Source organism: Mirounga leonina, unplaced genomic scaffold, assembly GCF_011800145.1.
Source record: "Mirounga leonina isolate KUSES-001 unplaced genomic scaffold, KU_Mleo_1.0 Mir_82, whole genome shotgun sequence".
NCBI lineage: Eukaryota > Metazoa > Chordata > Mammalia > Carnivora > Phocidae > Mirounga > Mirounga leonina.
The window spans coordinates 49,157,342-49,172,806 of record NW_023270825.1 but is presented as its reverse complement, the minus strand read 5'-3'; the positions used below and the strand labels follow the sequence as shown (position 1 = coordinate 49,172,806).

Here is a 15,465-nt window from a genome sequence, read left to right as displayed (position 1 = left end):
ATCTATGAGGACTCCTCAAATCCAGCTCTTGACCTCTCAGAAAATCTGTAGATTTTTTTGATGTCTTTTATAGCCTGCATGTATTTAAAAAGGTGGACAGGAAAATTAAGCCAGATAAAATTTACAGATGCTAAGAGTTTTAGTGAAGCTTAGGATCTTGCCCCAATACAAAACAATGCAAATAAGGTTGAAACTTTTAATGGACTAGAAGTTATATTATAACATATTTCTTTAATATTAATTATCATTTTGCAATATGTAATTATATCAAATCAACATGTTGTATACTTTAAACTTACACAACGGTGTGTGTCAATTATATCTCGATGCTGGGAAAAAAAAATTTTAAAAATAAATGTTTTTGAAATATTATATTTAAATAGTAAACATTACATAAGGATGTTTTTTATTTTCAAGCCGAACTTTTATTTAAAATGTAAACGAAGGGAGCCTGGGTGACTCAGTCAGCTAAGCATTTGCCTTTGGCTCAGGTTATGATCCCAGGGTCCTGGGATCGAATCTCTGCATTGGTTTCCCTGCTCAGCATGGAGTCTGCTTCTCCCTCTCCCTTTGCCCCTCCTCCTATTTGTGCTCTCTCTCTGTTAAATAAATAAATAATAATAAATTTTTTTTTTAATGTAAAAGAAATGGCTCTTGAAAATACTGATGAATAAAGCAAAAATATACAGTGATCTCTTCCTGCTAGTCAGTCAGCCTATCCATGGACAGGGTAATAGGACCTATGTGCTCATAGAATTTTACAGTAGCTTCATATTAGATTATGTAGAGATTCTCAGCATATGATCTCAGTTCTGGGTTTACACCTTTACTGAGCATGAGCAAGGACTCCTGCTCCGTGGCCATAGCCAATCCCTTGGGCCCAAAGTTCTTTGCATAGCATCCTTTAGAGAAGGAGAAGGAGAAGATTTCATCTTCTTTCTTAGAGTTGTTGATTCAGGATCCTTCCCACACTTGGCATCTAGGAAACAGTTTTTGTGCTAGAGTTTTCCAGCTCCAGTTATCTTCTCAACATCATATACAGAATCCCCACATGTGGGACATTTCTCAGTATCTCTGTATTTAGAAGTGTTTGGGATTTTTGAAGCCATGTGAGGTTGAACATGCTTGGGTTTGATGCCCAGCCTCTCCTCACTGTCCATGTAGCCTTTCAGCCCATCCTTCTTTTCATAGCAAGATTTGCAAGTAGATCTCTTCATCATGTATCACTGCCTTTGTGCTATCTAAATTAGTCCTGCAATCCATGCACAGAACACAACAGCCGTGGAAGCTTCTCCCAGAACCCTGAACCTCTTCTGCAAGGTTCACAGTGCTCCCACAGGCCCCACACTTGTTTCCAGCTCCCCAGATGAGCATTTGAGTTAGAGGTAGGACCACACACCACTGGTGGGAGCTAGGGAGGCAGGGCAGAGGGAGCACTGGGGAGAGTCAGGGAGCCCAGGAAAGCCTTCACAAGTTTGAAAGTATGGATAGCTATTTCATGGAGCCTTTGTATTTTTATTTTTTCCTAATAATCCTATATTATCTCAATATTTATTGTGTATTTAATTGCTGAATACTGGTCCTCTAAAAAGCACCAGTTATTTTTAAATTCATTAATGTTATTTGAAATTATTCTTGTTCTTTAAGAACCATTATTTATTTCTTAATACTATGCATGTTCAATTATTTTTCTTTAGATTCTTAAAAATAATAACTTTATTGGAAAAAAAAACAATTCAAACAAAATGTACAAACTAATTTGATTGCAAATCTTCAAAATAACAGTCAAATTTCATTGACTATTTGGTTGTTCTATAGTTAGTATGGAAATAAATGGGCTATAAATAATCAGGCTTGTGAAATATATATCTAAGCTTGTCAAGCTTAGCTAGTTAGAAACTGCTTTTGTGTGTGTGTGTATTTCCATTAGTCAGGAAAGATATGCAGAGTTGCTTCCATGTCACTTTTAAGTAGCTGAACATTTCTACATATGCATATTGCTTGAGGATATTGGAAATAGAAATTCCCCCAAAGTTAAGTACCAGATTGTCAAGAAGCATAAACACAAGGGGTAAAATTTTACCTTCAGCTATGTTAATGCAAATCTAGTCACAGTCATGAATATATTATTTTTATTCTTCTGGATCTGAGGTTGCTATATCAGAAATGGAATTTTAGCCCATTTATCCTGTGGATATAACACATTAACCTATGTACCAGAGGGCAATCTTTTTTCATTGTTGTTCCTTTTTTCCTGGTAATACAAAATAGAGCTAGTAGCTCATTTTCTTATAGAATCTGAGAACTCTCACCAGCCCTAATATGGCTATACCACAAACAGATTATCATTCCAGTATAAACCAGAGCAGTGCTTGAAGCTATTGACCCAGGCCAGCTCCGACTCCAGGGCTACAAGATGGCATAAGCTGACTGAATTGATCAGTGAGCTCAGTGAACCACGGGCTAATTCCATGAAGCAACCCTACATCTCATGAAATTGATGAGTTGTTTTACAGTCTTGATCAAATTGAAGAGTCCTGTTAGTATTGTATAGACAAAGTTCAAATGACTCAGACTGCTCATGACGCTTTTTAGATGGCCTTATTTCCCATAGATACGTATTTGAAGGTATAGTATAGTGTGTGTGTGTGTGTGTGTGTGTGTGTGTGTGTGTAGAGGGGAACTGGAGTTTGTAGTCCTTAGAGATCATGTAATATATTGCATTGTTATGTTTGCTTACTCTATCCACTCAAAATGCAGAAGCCATAGATAACAACGAAACATGATCTCAGACAAGAAAACGCGGTATCTTTGAGCTTTTATTTAAAATGGAAATACACCAAGATAATTTGAAACTATGTCTTCATTAATATTTTAGCTTATATTCATATTGCTGATGTACATATCAAAAGTATTATTTTTTCCTGTCATTTATTTTACTTGTTTTCATAAACTCCACAGCATAATTGCAGATGAGCCTACTGGGATGGTGAGATATCCACGTATATACACACTGGACAATCTATAAATTACAATGTATTTAACTTGTCTAGGAGCTGATCTTTTTTTTTTTTTTTTTTAAGATTTTATTTATTTATTTGACAGAGAGAGACACAGTGAGAGAGGGAACACAAGCAGGGCGAGTAGAAGAGGGAGAAGCAGGCTTCCTACAGATCAGGGAGCCCGATGTGGGGCTCGATCCCAGGACCCTGGGATCATGACCTGAGCCGAAGGCAGACGCTTAACGACTGAGCCACCCAGGCGCCCCTAGGAGCTGATCTTGAAGAGAGGTCATGAGTCATAATAATCCAAGTGCTGGGTCCCAATACACAAAGATAGCTAGCATTTACCGAGTAGGTGCACAGGCCAGGAACAATCCAAGGATTTTACATGAGAATTATGTCATTTACCCTCTCAACAGCCTTGTGAGATATGCATGGTTACTACCTATTATTTGCACATGAGGAAAGTAAGGCTTGGAGAGTTTAAGTCACTACTTTTAACAGTATAACCTGTGGTCATTTTTCTCCCTAGTTTTATTGAGAAATAATTGACATATCTCACTATATAAGTTTAAAGTGTACGGCATGATGGTTTCATCTCCATGAATTGTGAAATGACTACCGCAATAGGTTTAGCTACCATCCATCAGCTCACATAGATAAAAGAAAAGAAAACAAAAATGGCCCTTTGTGATGTCCCTTAAGCTTGTCTTCTTAAACAATATGCTGTAACAGCGTGGGATTTTCCTCAGTGTGAGAGTTCCTTGAATGGCAAGATGATATTTGTGTAATGACCGGTGTAAAATTCAAACCAAGCTTTCATTCTGCCTTTAACACTAACCACACATAAAATTGAACACTGGACGTCTCAATGTTGTTACCATTGCCTCTTTGGTTGCAACACTCATAGGATGAATACAATGCCATGACCAAAACGTAAAAGAGGAAAAGCCGTGGGGGCACATAGAAAGCCGACTAACAATATTACCGAGGCTTAGCACATGGCTACACTTGAAACATCAAATAATGGAGTGTTTAAAGAATCAGAGCTAATAGGTCGATTCATTTCTTTACATAGGTGCTCTTATTCTTTTCAGATATAAATTAGCCCAATCATATTAAATATCACGCACTGTGTGTAGAGTTGGGTAATGATCTCCATCAAATAACGAGTGCGGAGGATACACTTCACGCCAAGTGCCTTCTGTTCCAGCTGTTTCTACTTATCTTAATTTTCTTAATTGGGTTACAATTAGGCTGTGAATGAGATGTTAATATGGGAATTGGAGCTTTTCAACAAAAGGGTTTACTTTCTTTATTGTTTTGTGGTTCTTAACTTTCAGAGGCCTATATCTTGCTACATGTTAATTAAAAAAATACTACAAAGTGTTTAAGACAAGCTTATGGCATATAAAGAATAACCTTGTTTACATCTCTGCAGCTCTAACAAGTTGCCTGCAAGAGAACCACTGTTTGGGAAAAATTCTTCAATTTCTTTAGGGGATGAGATAATGTTTCTTTAAAAACTATTATAAACTCTCATCTATTTCTGCCATTGTCTCTAGGCCTGACTTCACTTACTAATATGAAAGCCCTCAGCTGGACAAGGTTGGGGTTGGGATGGTACCAGTGAGGTCCAAGGCCTTGCTTTTCAAGGTATTACCCTCGCATTACTAGCATTGGCATTGCCTGGGAAATTGTTGGAAATCCAGACTCTTAGACCCAGTTTAGCTTCAATCCTGTTGAAACAGAATCTGCATTTTTACAAGATCCCCAGGTAATTCATGTGCACATTAAAGCTGAGAAACCCCATTAGAGTCTGATTATAGCAGCAAATGAAAGGCAATTCCAATTTTTTTTAAAAAAAGAATTGTCTCATCATGCATTCTGATCATATATTAAGAACATATAAAATCCTAGGTAGGTAGAGTAGCTTATGACAATTAGATTTAAATTTTTAATAACATCGCTACCGTAGATTTTTAAAAAATAGGTTTTAAAAGATTTTAAAAGCATTATGTAAGAAAAGTACAGAGCCAAAGTTGAGTTGGCAAGTGTTATTATGTTGGTTCTTTAGGCTGTTGTTCTCTAAGGAAGCTAAACAATCCAATTTTCTTATCCTCTATGGGTCAGCGGTGCTGCATGTTTGAAGACTAATGTAAGGCTCTAGAGTCTGTGGAAAGAATTTCATTCCATCCATAATTTTCCCCACTGTTTTCTTACTCATTTTAATCATTGTAAGCCTTTTTTTTATCATTTAATTTCACTTTACCCAATTAAGTGTACTTTACCATTAAAAAAATTAATCGGTAATATATTTTCAAAACTTCTGTTCCAAAGGAGCAGATTTTTTGAGGAATGTTGTGCAACTATTTATGTGAGTTGCCAACCCTTGATGTCAAGGTGACTTAGTTGAGAGTTTTGCAGCTATCCTATGAGAAGCTGAACACACCTGTGAAGCTTTTCATCCGGTCAGCGGTTGCTGTTACCTTTCTTCACCTGTTTCTTGGCTGTCCTGAGATTTTAAAATGTCATCCACAAATTTTATCTGTACGTTAATTATTGGATTACCCAGTTCCTGGCTGAAGAGGGGTTTTATAATTTCTGTAACTGGTTTGATGGCTAGGACTGGTACTGTTTGGAACAATTTATCCAGGCTTAATGGCTATTTCTGCTGCAATCTACCATGTACTTCATTTTATCCACATTATTATCAGCATTCAGAATGTCAGTATGTCCCTGTCCTATCTTTTCCTTCACTATCATCATCGAGTATTAACATTCCAGGTAGCTCAAGCACGCAGGGGTTGGGCTTCTGCTGCTTCCATACAACTGTAAAACCTGAGCATGTCTCCTGATCTGTAGCTGAATTCTGAGATAATGATGGGATTGTCATCTTTCGCATTCTGTTCGCCTACTACATGTTGATTAAGGCAGCAAACACTGGTTCCATATATTACTGGCCAAGTATGTCATTCCTCATTTCTACATGATCTCTTCACTGGAAGTTTATATACTCCTGATCAACACAATTCCTTTCTTTATACTCCCATAGGTGCTCATTGGCCATTTCTCCCAGCGGATCTCTGTGGCCTTCTGTACTGTTACTGCCCGAGCACCATTTTTTTTTTTTTTTGGATAAGGATCTACACTGTGTGTTTACATCTCATCCTATCATCAGAGAGTATGGGCAACCTTTGCTCCTTGTTACATCTGTGCCTTTGTGGATTACCTGTGTAGAAAGTTGAATTTCTAGAAATCTGAAGCTCTTTTCTATAGTGTCCCCTCCCTGATACTTTGTCACTGAGGGAACTCATTTTCACGCTGATGCTAGATGGGGTGTTTCTACTCGCTGCTGGATCTTTTGTGTGCTAATAAACACATTCATATTCTCGGTACGAGCATCAGCCAACAATTTGATCTTCATACTCTTTTGTTAACTTCCAACAATAAACCCTAATAACACAGGCACACAAATGTCTTCATTGTCTCTCTGATGCTTCTTAGAAGGTGGAGGAGGATCAGTAAAGTATCCTCCAGACTGAGGAGACACTTTGAAACCAAACTATAATACGAGCCACAACATACTGTTTACACAGAGTTTTATTCAGGATAACTTACTGACAGAGGGGAAGCAGGGCTGACAATCCAGGCCTTACACAGCCATTCTCCACCCCCATTCTCTGAAGCTATTCGTCACCAGGTCTGGACCTTAATCCCCAGCTTCTATAGGGAGAGGGACAGTGATTTCTACCGGCTAGCTACAGTGGAGACTGCTCCGCTTTCCCTTTAGGGAAAATCAGAACAAGATTTTTCTGCATTCTGGTCAGGGCTTACATTAACCTCCAGGGGACCTAGAACATGTAGCCCCAAAGGAGGGAGGTCATTGCTTGGCTATCAACAAGATGGAAGGCCAAAGATGGAGTCAGTGTTGTCATCACTCCTAGAGATGATTTGTTTCCTTGAAAGAATTTTGGAGAATGTGGCAAAAATTTAAGATTAAATTTAAATATAAGTGGTGAATATATGGATGTTTGTGTTGTTTATTTTTTTTGAAAGTTTCCATTGTTTCACAATAATAATTGTTTTAAAATTTCATTTTGTTATGTTGAGATACTTCTACATATTTAAAATGGAGAAAACTGCAAATATTCTATGAACGACTTTATCAAGCTTTTATTGGTTGCTATACTATTGCTGACTCAGGCAGAGCAACCATGCCAGGAAATCTTAAGCTTTAAGCCAAGCAAAGCTGTCCTGTGTTTCCTTCTGTCTGAGTACTCTTTTCCCCAAAAAACAAAAATTTTGGTCCCTTCTGACGAGAGTTTATTAACTTTAACCTCAAAAGGGCCTTTCCTGTTCTATAACTAATAATCCTTTATCTCAATCCTTCCTATTTCTCTATTTTTATTTTTCTCTACAATTATTAACATAATTTTTATTTATGTATGTATTTTTTATTGAATGTCTCCCACCGCTAAAATATAAGCTCCATGACACTGTATATCCAGGACCCATAACAGCGCCCGCCACATAGTAAGCACCAGATAAATATTTGTTGAATGGGTAAATGAACAAACAAATAAGAAACTTAATACCAGATTATATGTCCTTACCCCCTTAGGATGTCTTAGTGGGATTCATATTTATTCAAAATCCCATTGAACTCTTGGAAGTTCTCTTTTATTGATATCTTTGCTTCTAAGACTTTGTAGCCTCTTGACATCAGGATTCAGGCAGATACACCCATGGATGGCTCAAATACATAAGAACATCGATTAAGATTTACTACCAACAGGAATAAAAAATGTGAATTACCACAGTGATCCAAGATAATTTAACCCTGCATATACAGACACTGTGTCAATGGAGAAGATCTTATTTTCAGGATTCTTTATTTCTCATAGCCACTCCACTGTGACTTAGCTGAAAGAAATTGAGATTCTTTCCCGAAGATCTACAACACCCAGAGGAAGGGTAAATAAATTTTATGTTCTTTACCCTCCTCAGTGGTGAGAACTAGTAACAGAAAGAAAAGAAAGGATAAGCACTCAAAACATCGAGGAGTTGTAAACTGGACTTCGAAAGCCCAGAGAAAGTGGACTAGCATTGTAATAAATACTTATTTGAAATGCCAGATTTCTGACTTCTTCTCACACTCTCAATGTATCTTTTAGACAGGGATTTAAGGCAGATGTCTGTACTGAGTGAGTGTTGAGCAAGCTACTTCTGCTCTATAATGAGATGCTTTCAGTTAAGAGTGATAATTCATACCAGTTATTCCAACTTGTGTTGAAATCACAGGATGAGAAGCATGTCGGACCATGCCACCTCCCAGAGCAAATGTTTATGGCTGCACCACAACAGTACCATCATGTGATGATGTATATGTCTTAAAATGATAAAGAAGACATTTTAATTGAACTAACAAACAAAAGTGGAAAAGTTAAAGACAACTTTTTGTATTTAGAATTACAAGTTTCCTAGTCTTAGAGTAAAAATATATTTTCTTTTCAGTTTTTTCTCAAGGAATACTATGGACTCTGACCCAGAAAACCTGCCACAGTAAGTGCATTTCTTTGTCTGTGAAGTTGATATCAACAACACATAAGGCTCCAGGGTTTTGTTTTGTTTTGTTTTGTTTTGTTTTTTTAAAGGAGACAAATGGCTTTATGTTGGAAACACATGGTGTTATTTGCAATAAGGTCATGAAAAATGAAGAAGTGAGAAGCTATGGATAGGGGCTGGGAAAATACCTTCTCTACTAGGTTTAAATAGTTGCTGTAGAGATTATTCATTTACAATTAGCAAATATTTTGTTTCCTTGATACCATGATTTTGCCTATGATTTTTTTCTCTTTGATAAGAGTAAGAATCCAATGAGGCTAATGAGTTCTAAAATGTGTAAACCTTCCCTTGACACACATACACAAGAAATATGTATTTAGTAGGTACCTATATGCACACTATACCCTGGGAAACTAGGAAGCTTCACACAGGCAGAGCTGGGTGCTATTGTGAATCAAGATTTCCACCATTGTTCGAGCCCCAGTGAAAACTGTCCTTGTGTTTTTATGATAATTCATATTTCTACCATTAGTAAATCATTCCTGGAATTTATGAGATTGTTTCTCATTTTGACACGGATGTATTTGGGGAGATTGCCAAAAGACAAAGATCTTTTATTGTGCATTTATAATTTTGCATGAGTTAGATTCTTCTTCCTCTTCTCTTCTCCCTGTCGCCCTCCCTCTCCACCTCTCCCTCCTTATTTCTTTTACTCTCCTCTCCTTTTGCTTCTTTCTTTTTGCTTCTTTGTCCATGTCTGAAATCACTGTGTGATCACTCAGTGCTCCCAGAGAGAATGGAAAAAGCACAAAATCCCTCACTCTTTGCAAAGATCTGTCATTCTAGCCAAAAGAACCTTGAATGTATAGGCTGTTTAATTCTTGCCAAATGTAAATATCAGACTCTTGTTCTAAGAGGTTGTGCGTTCCACCGGAAGATTCATGGCCAGGTGTCATTGGATGGTTACCAATTCTAGCTCTCCCAACAATAAACTTGAGAAAACTGATCATTGGTTCTGCCTCTGCTTTCTCTTCAACAAAGTGAAGATACTACCAGTTGTGTGTAAGGTAAGGTCATCTTTCAGCTGCAGCTGGGGTGTTCTGTGCTAATCTCCAGGCATGCCTAGAAATCTGGTACTGACACTGGATAGGAATGGATATGTGTTAGTTACTAATGAAGTGCAATTTACAGTTTGAAACTCGATATAGTATACGTGCTCAGTGCTAAATTGCCCACACTGTTTTGGGATGAATTGAAGGTTTATACTTGGTTCAATCTGCACAGCCTGGCTTTAGCTACATAACCAGTAAGGTATAAAAAATACTGTTGTAGGGGTGCATGGGTGATGCAGTTAGTTGAGCTTCTGACACTGGATTTCAGCTCAGGTCATGATCTCGTGTCGTCAGATCGAGCCCTGCCGTGGAGCTCCATGCTCAGCACACAGTCTGCTTGAGATTCTCTCCCTTTCCCTCTGCTCCTCCTGCTGGTGCTCTCTCTCTCTCAAATAAATAAATCTTTAAAAAAAAAAAAGTACTGCTGTAAATTTTTGACTGGGCAACCCTGAAAGCAAGATGGCTTGCATGTCTTGTTGATTTATAATCTAATGAAATGAACATCTGCAATTGAGAATAAACATGGGACCGCACCTGGAAGCATCAAACCTTCTATGATGGTATGTTCTTCTTTCTCGTAATGTGCCATACTCTTTACTTTTACTAAAGCTTTTTGTCAGTACACCCTATGGAGACTTGTGAGTCCTACCAATTATCAGGCCTTTGTAACTGATGCACTTGAAACTTTTCAGATATAGTTGAGAGGTTGATTTAGATTTTTTCTTCTCCCTTGCATTCACTCTGACTAGAGTAAACATATTTGCAAAATGGAACATAAGGGAAATAGTAATAAAGGGTTTGTTCTTATCTTCAAAGCTGTTCAGCATGTAAACCACTTTAGAGAAATATCAGATTATAAAATATAAGGGTACATAATTTCTCAAAGAATTTTTTTTGGGGAAAAAAACCCTCCAAACACTAGGAAGTAGTGTTTGACATTTATTTTGACTTAGCAAAACAGATTTTTTTTTTTTGCTTAGTGTTATATTATTGTCTTTCCTAAAAATTTGCAAATAAGACCTTTTAAAATTAAATTAAGCTGTTCCCAATTTATAGGTAGTAATTTTAGTTCATATCTTAGTGAATTTGAGAGTCTGTAAGTGCCTGTTTGGCAGTGCTTCACTAAAATTTGAGCAAATTGAGTGGAGACCTTTTTTTTCTTTTTAACAGTAATTTAATGTTTATTACAGCTATAATGCAGGTTATTCTGACTTTAAGGTAGCATCACATGGCATACTTTTGAGTCCATTCCCGAGATATTCTGTTGTATTTATCTCTGTCTGTTTTATAGATTGGTGCAATGTCTGGCACTAGGGGGTCATCTGGGTTTGGATCACATAGCAGTGAACAAATGGATAAAAGAACTTTAGAAATAGTTTAAGCAGGAGACCACTGTAATCTTAAAATATCAAGACAAATGCTGCCATTACTGTTAATATTTGGATGATAAATTCTTGTTTTAATGCAACCTTAGGTAGTTTGAAAGGGTAGTCTGTAGGAAAATGAATTGTCAAAAAGAATACCCTACTTGATATGGGCTGTCATTAGGTCCCATAATTGTGGCTTGCCAATGAAACACATCATCCCCAACTGGACCTGCAGAACATTGTGCTGGAGGGTCACGGGCCAAATATCAAAATACCCTTTAAGGCAATCTTAGTTTATAGTTATTTTATATTCATTCTTATTAAAGCATTTTAAAATAATGCTTTATTTTATTGTTTATTTTCCATGCCTTCTAAAAGAATTATCGTTAGCTGTCCCTACCACCTTTCTATAAAAGCCAAAATCACCGAAGGATGCATTTTAGCATTTGAAATCCTCAGTAGTATTCATAAAATGAATATTAAAAGACACATTGTATTTTTTATTATCCTGAAAAAAGAGAATATTATGACTTCCGTGCCAATTGTCAAACTCCACTTTGGTAAAGAATACATGCATATATTTATAATACATTATACTACACACACAAGCATACACACATGTTAATTTTTAACGCCATGTTTTCAAACTGGAAAACAAAAGGAGAGATACTAATAAAGACTATTTGCTACTTTAAACTTTTCCCTATGTTTTTAATTTTAATCATGAATCTCTTAAAAGAAATGATATCATTTGCTCCTGGGTAGCTCAGTTCAGTTCATTAAGCATCTGCCTTTGGCTTGGGTTGTGGGTTGTGATCTCGGGGTCCTGGGATTGAGCCCCCCATCAAGCTCTCTGCTCAGTGGGGAGTCTGTTTCTCCCTCTCCCATTCCCTCTGTGCTCTCTTTCCCTCTCTCACTCTCTCTCAAATAAATAATTAAAATCTTAAAAAAAAAAACTGGTATCATATACATCCACATTAAAGCTGCACCAATATAATTTCATTTAGGAGACAGTGATTTCTAGCCCCCAAGGTTCAGGACACAGAAGAGGTTTTAACACGTTCTTTTCAGTTTATACTACCCTATCCCCCCACTTCACATTTTATATTCCTATGACTGCCTGAATAGAAATACTTGTATTTTTTTCCTTTGAAAGAACACTGTGTTATCCTATTTTCTGAGATAATACTGCAACATTTTCAAAGTGATATTCACCTGCACTCTCTTGATCTCTCCAATTAAACTGGTTTTACCTTTTTTGCCTTTAAAATCAACTTTACTTTAAAAGATATCCCAAGGAAACTCCAAGCACAGAAAAACTCAGCTGTGATAAATCAGTTTCTAATGATAAAGAAGTTTTGCTCCTTCTATAAATGAATATTTCAGTTGTTGTTTGACTAGATTTATCAGTCTAAAGAAAACAGAAATGTACTTTTTCTCATCTTCATTAGATCATAGCTTTTATTAGGCTTGGATGCTGAATGCCAGATGCATTCAATGAAAACAAGATTGATTTATCATCTTCATTGTAAAGTGGTGATATCTAGTGAGGATACAAGTAAATGTTTTGCCTTTGAAGTAAATGGAGCGAATTATAGTCAATATATTCTCTAGAAACTTGTAGTAAACTTGAAGGCTATCTTGAGAAAAAGACCAGATATTGGACACAGTAACCTAAGGAATGAAGAATAAGAGTATCCCTCTACCTACTTAGAAGAACAAGGAAAAATAAGCTTCAACATAGTCTTCAAGCCCATGAAATTTTATCATGAAAACAAACAAAGCAAAACAAGAATCTAGTATTTTTACCTTCTACTGTAAGTAGACAAACTAAAAGGGCTTATGTCATAGCATAACTATATGAGATCTCTCATATCCTGAACATGAAAAAATGATATAATATTTTAATGGTTTATTCAATATATTGTCAAATTTTAGCTGAGTGTGTGTGAATTTGATGACTTTCAGAATCCTCCCAGCTCCAGAAGATGCTGAGTCTATCAAAGTATCATCTTTCACTGTTTGATGTGGTTATAACTGCAAAACATCCTTCCATCATGTACAATAAAAACAGACTTCAAAAAAAACTAGATGAAGCTAGGAATGTTTAATCTAAATTCATTTCACAGAAGTAGAGAAAAAAAATAAAATTTTGCAGTCCTTGGGTTTCTTTTTTTTTCTCATGTAAAAATAATTTCATTTTTAAAATGAACCTGTCATTAGATATTTTTTTACATCTCAGTGGTTTTGTGCAGCTTTGAGCAATGTACAATATGTTCTCCTTTCCTTGAGGTTGTCTGATATAAGTGAATTTGTGGTGGTATAAATATATTAAGGGGAACGGATGTTTCACTGTTTAAAAATCGCTAACATCAACACTTCCCTAAAAGGCAAGGACAGAAAAAAAGGGGGAAAAAAAGTTTATCTTATGTGTAAATTGTCCTCTTTACCCAAAACAAATGCACCCCAAAATAAACAGTTTCATTTTCATAATAGCCCTATTTAACCAAAACATAACACAAAAACAGCAGATAATTGGTAGATTTTAAGTCTACAGTATGTGTCTCTATATAGCAATACATTAAATCATTACATATTTACAAAGAAGGAATGGTAGCCTCAAGATGGGCCAATTCCCTTTGAAATGCCCACAACCAAATGGTTTAAAAATTATCAACTTTTTCATATTTATTTCTGATATACAGATTCATGCTTCCCTTATGATAATGAGATTATTACAAAATATCCCTTAATAAAACCTCCCTCTATCAATCTAAAATTTATAGCCAAAACTTCATACCAGTTCTTTCAGGTATAATACTAAAACCAAAATAATTATGTCTATATAAGATACAACACAAAAATGAAATTGGGTGTTATAGTGCTATCTCTCAGAATAATAATAACACAAATAGCAAATGATAAATATTATAAAAATAATAAGAAAGCTATACATAGGACTTACTCTGTGCCTGGTACCACTGATTGTAATATCAGATATATTTATTTGATCTAATTTTTGAGGGGCAATTATTATTTCATCCACTATGAAAATGAGAAAATGGAGCCACAGATATTAAGCAATTTGTTAGGGTTACCCACCTAGAATACAGTAAAGCTAGGATCTGAAACAAAGTAGGTTATTTCTAGAGACCTTCTGAACTGTTCTGCTGTCCCACCTGTCTATAGAAATAATGTTTTAAAAGGCATAAGTAATTTCTGATACTTTTGTAACTTATTTGGACTTAGTAACATATTTCTAGTCTTTTGAATATTGTACTTCATTCTATTTGTTTCTTACTGTTGCTGTAACAAATTACCACAAATAGTAGCTTAAAAAAGCAACACATATATTATTCTGGAGCTTGGAAATCTGAGATGGCCTCACTGGCCTAAAATAAAATTGGCAGGGCTTCATGCCTTTCTGGAGGCTCTAGGAGAGAATCCATTTTTTTTTTTTAAGATTTTATTTATTTATTTGAGAGAGAAAGAGCATGAGAAGGGAGAGGTCAGAGGGAGAAGCAGACTCCCCGCTGAGCAGAGAGCCAGATGCGGGACTCAATCCCGGGACGCCGGGACCATGACCTGAGCCGAAGGCAGTTGCTTAACCAACTGAGCCACCCAGGCACCTGAGAATCCATTTTCTTGCCTTTTCCAGCTTCTCAAGGCTGCCCTCAGTCGTTGGCTTGTGGCTCCCTTACATCTACAGTGGCCAAGAGAATATTTCACTGGGCTCACTGAATAATCCAGAATAATCCCTTCATTTTAAGGTCAGTTGATTAACAACCTCAATTTCATCTGCAATCTTAATTGCCCCTTGTCATGTAGTAGAACATATTCAAAGTTTCAGGAGGGTAGAACATATGCCTCTTTGGGGGACCATTACTCTGCCTATCATACTCATGACATATTTATGCTGGGTATTTTGTAATGTGTGCTTGTGTGTGTATGTGTGTGTGCAAAACATCATCATCATAATTTAATGGGAGGTTAAATCAATTATCCACTTCATTGCACCTTCAACATCCTTGTTTATAAGTCTAAAATTTAGAGAAGGTTACCTGTATTAACCACTCATATATTTGGTTCTTGTCAGAAATCGCCATTTGGTCAGTGAAACTATAGCAAGGCATGGCAGGTTTATCTACTCTCCCAGACTCTTGGGAGCCACACCTGGTAATAATGGTAATTTTAATACTTAACCTGATTCTCTGGTGTAAAGTATAAAATCTTCAAGAGCAGAATTCTGTAAGTATTTGTGAAAACTGATTACATTTTGATGACAAGTCTGTTATTATCCTGGGTCACTTGCTTACATTTACTTTGCTTTCTTTTATTAAATTTTCCTCATGAAAAGCAAAGGAAAATTTATATATATATATATATATATATATATATATATATATATATATATAT

General features: G+C 36.2%; 2 pseudogenes; both read right to left on the bottom strand.

Annotated features, from left to right (window-relative positions):
- Positions 1–826: 826 nt before the first annotated feature.
- LOC118002369 lies at positions 827–1,440 on the bottom strand (annotated as a pseudogene).
- A 9,408-nt stretch (positions 1,441–10,848) lies between these two features.
- Positions 10,849–11,312, bottom strand: LOC118002532 (annotated as a pseudogene).
- Positions 11,313–15,465: the final 4,153 nt, after the last annotated feature.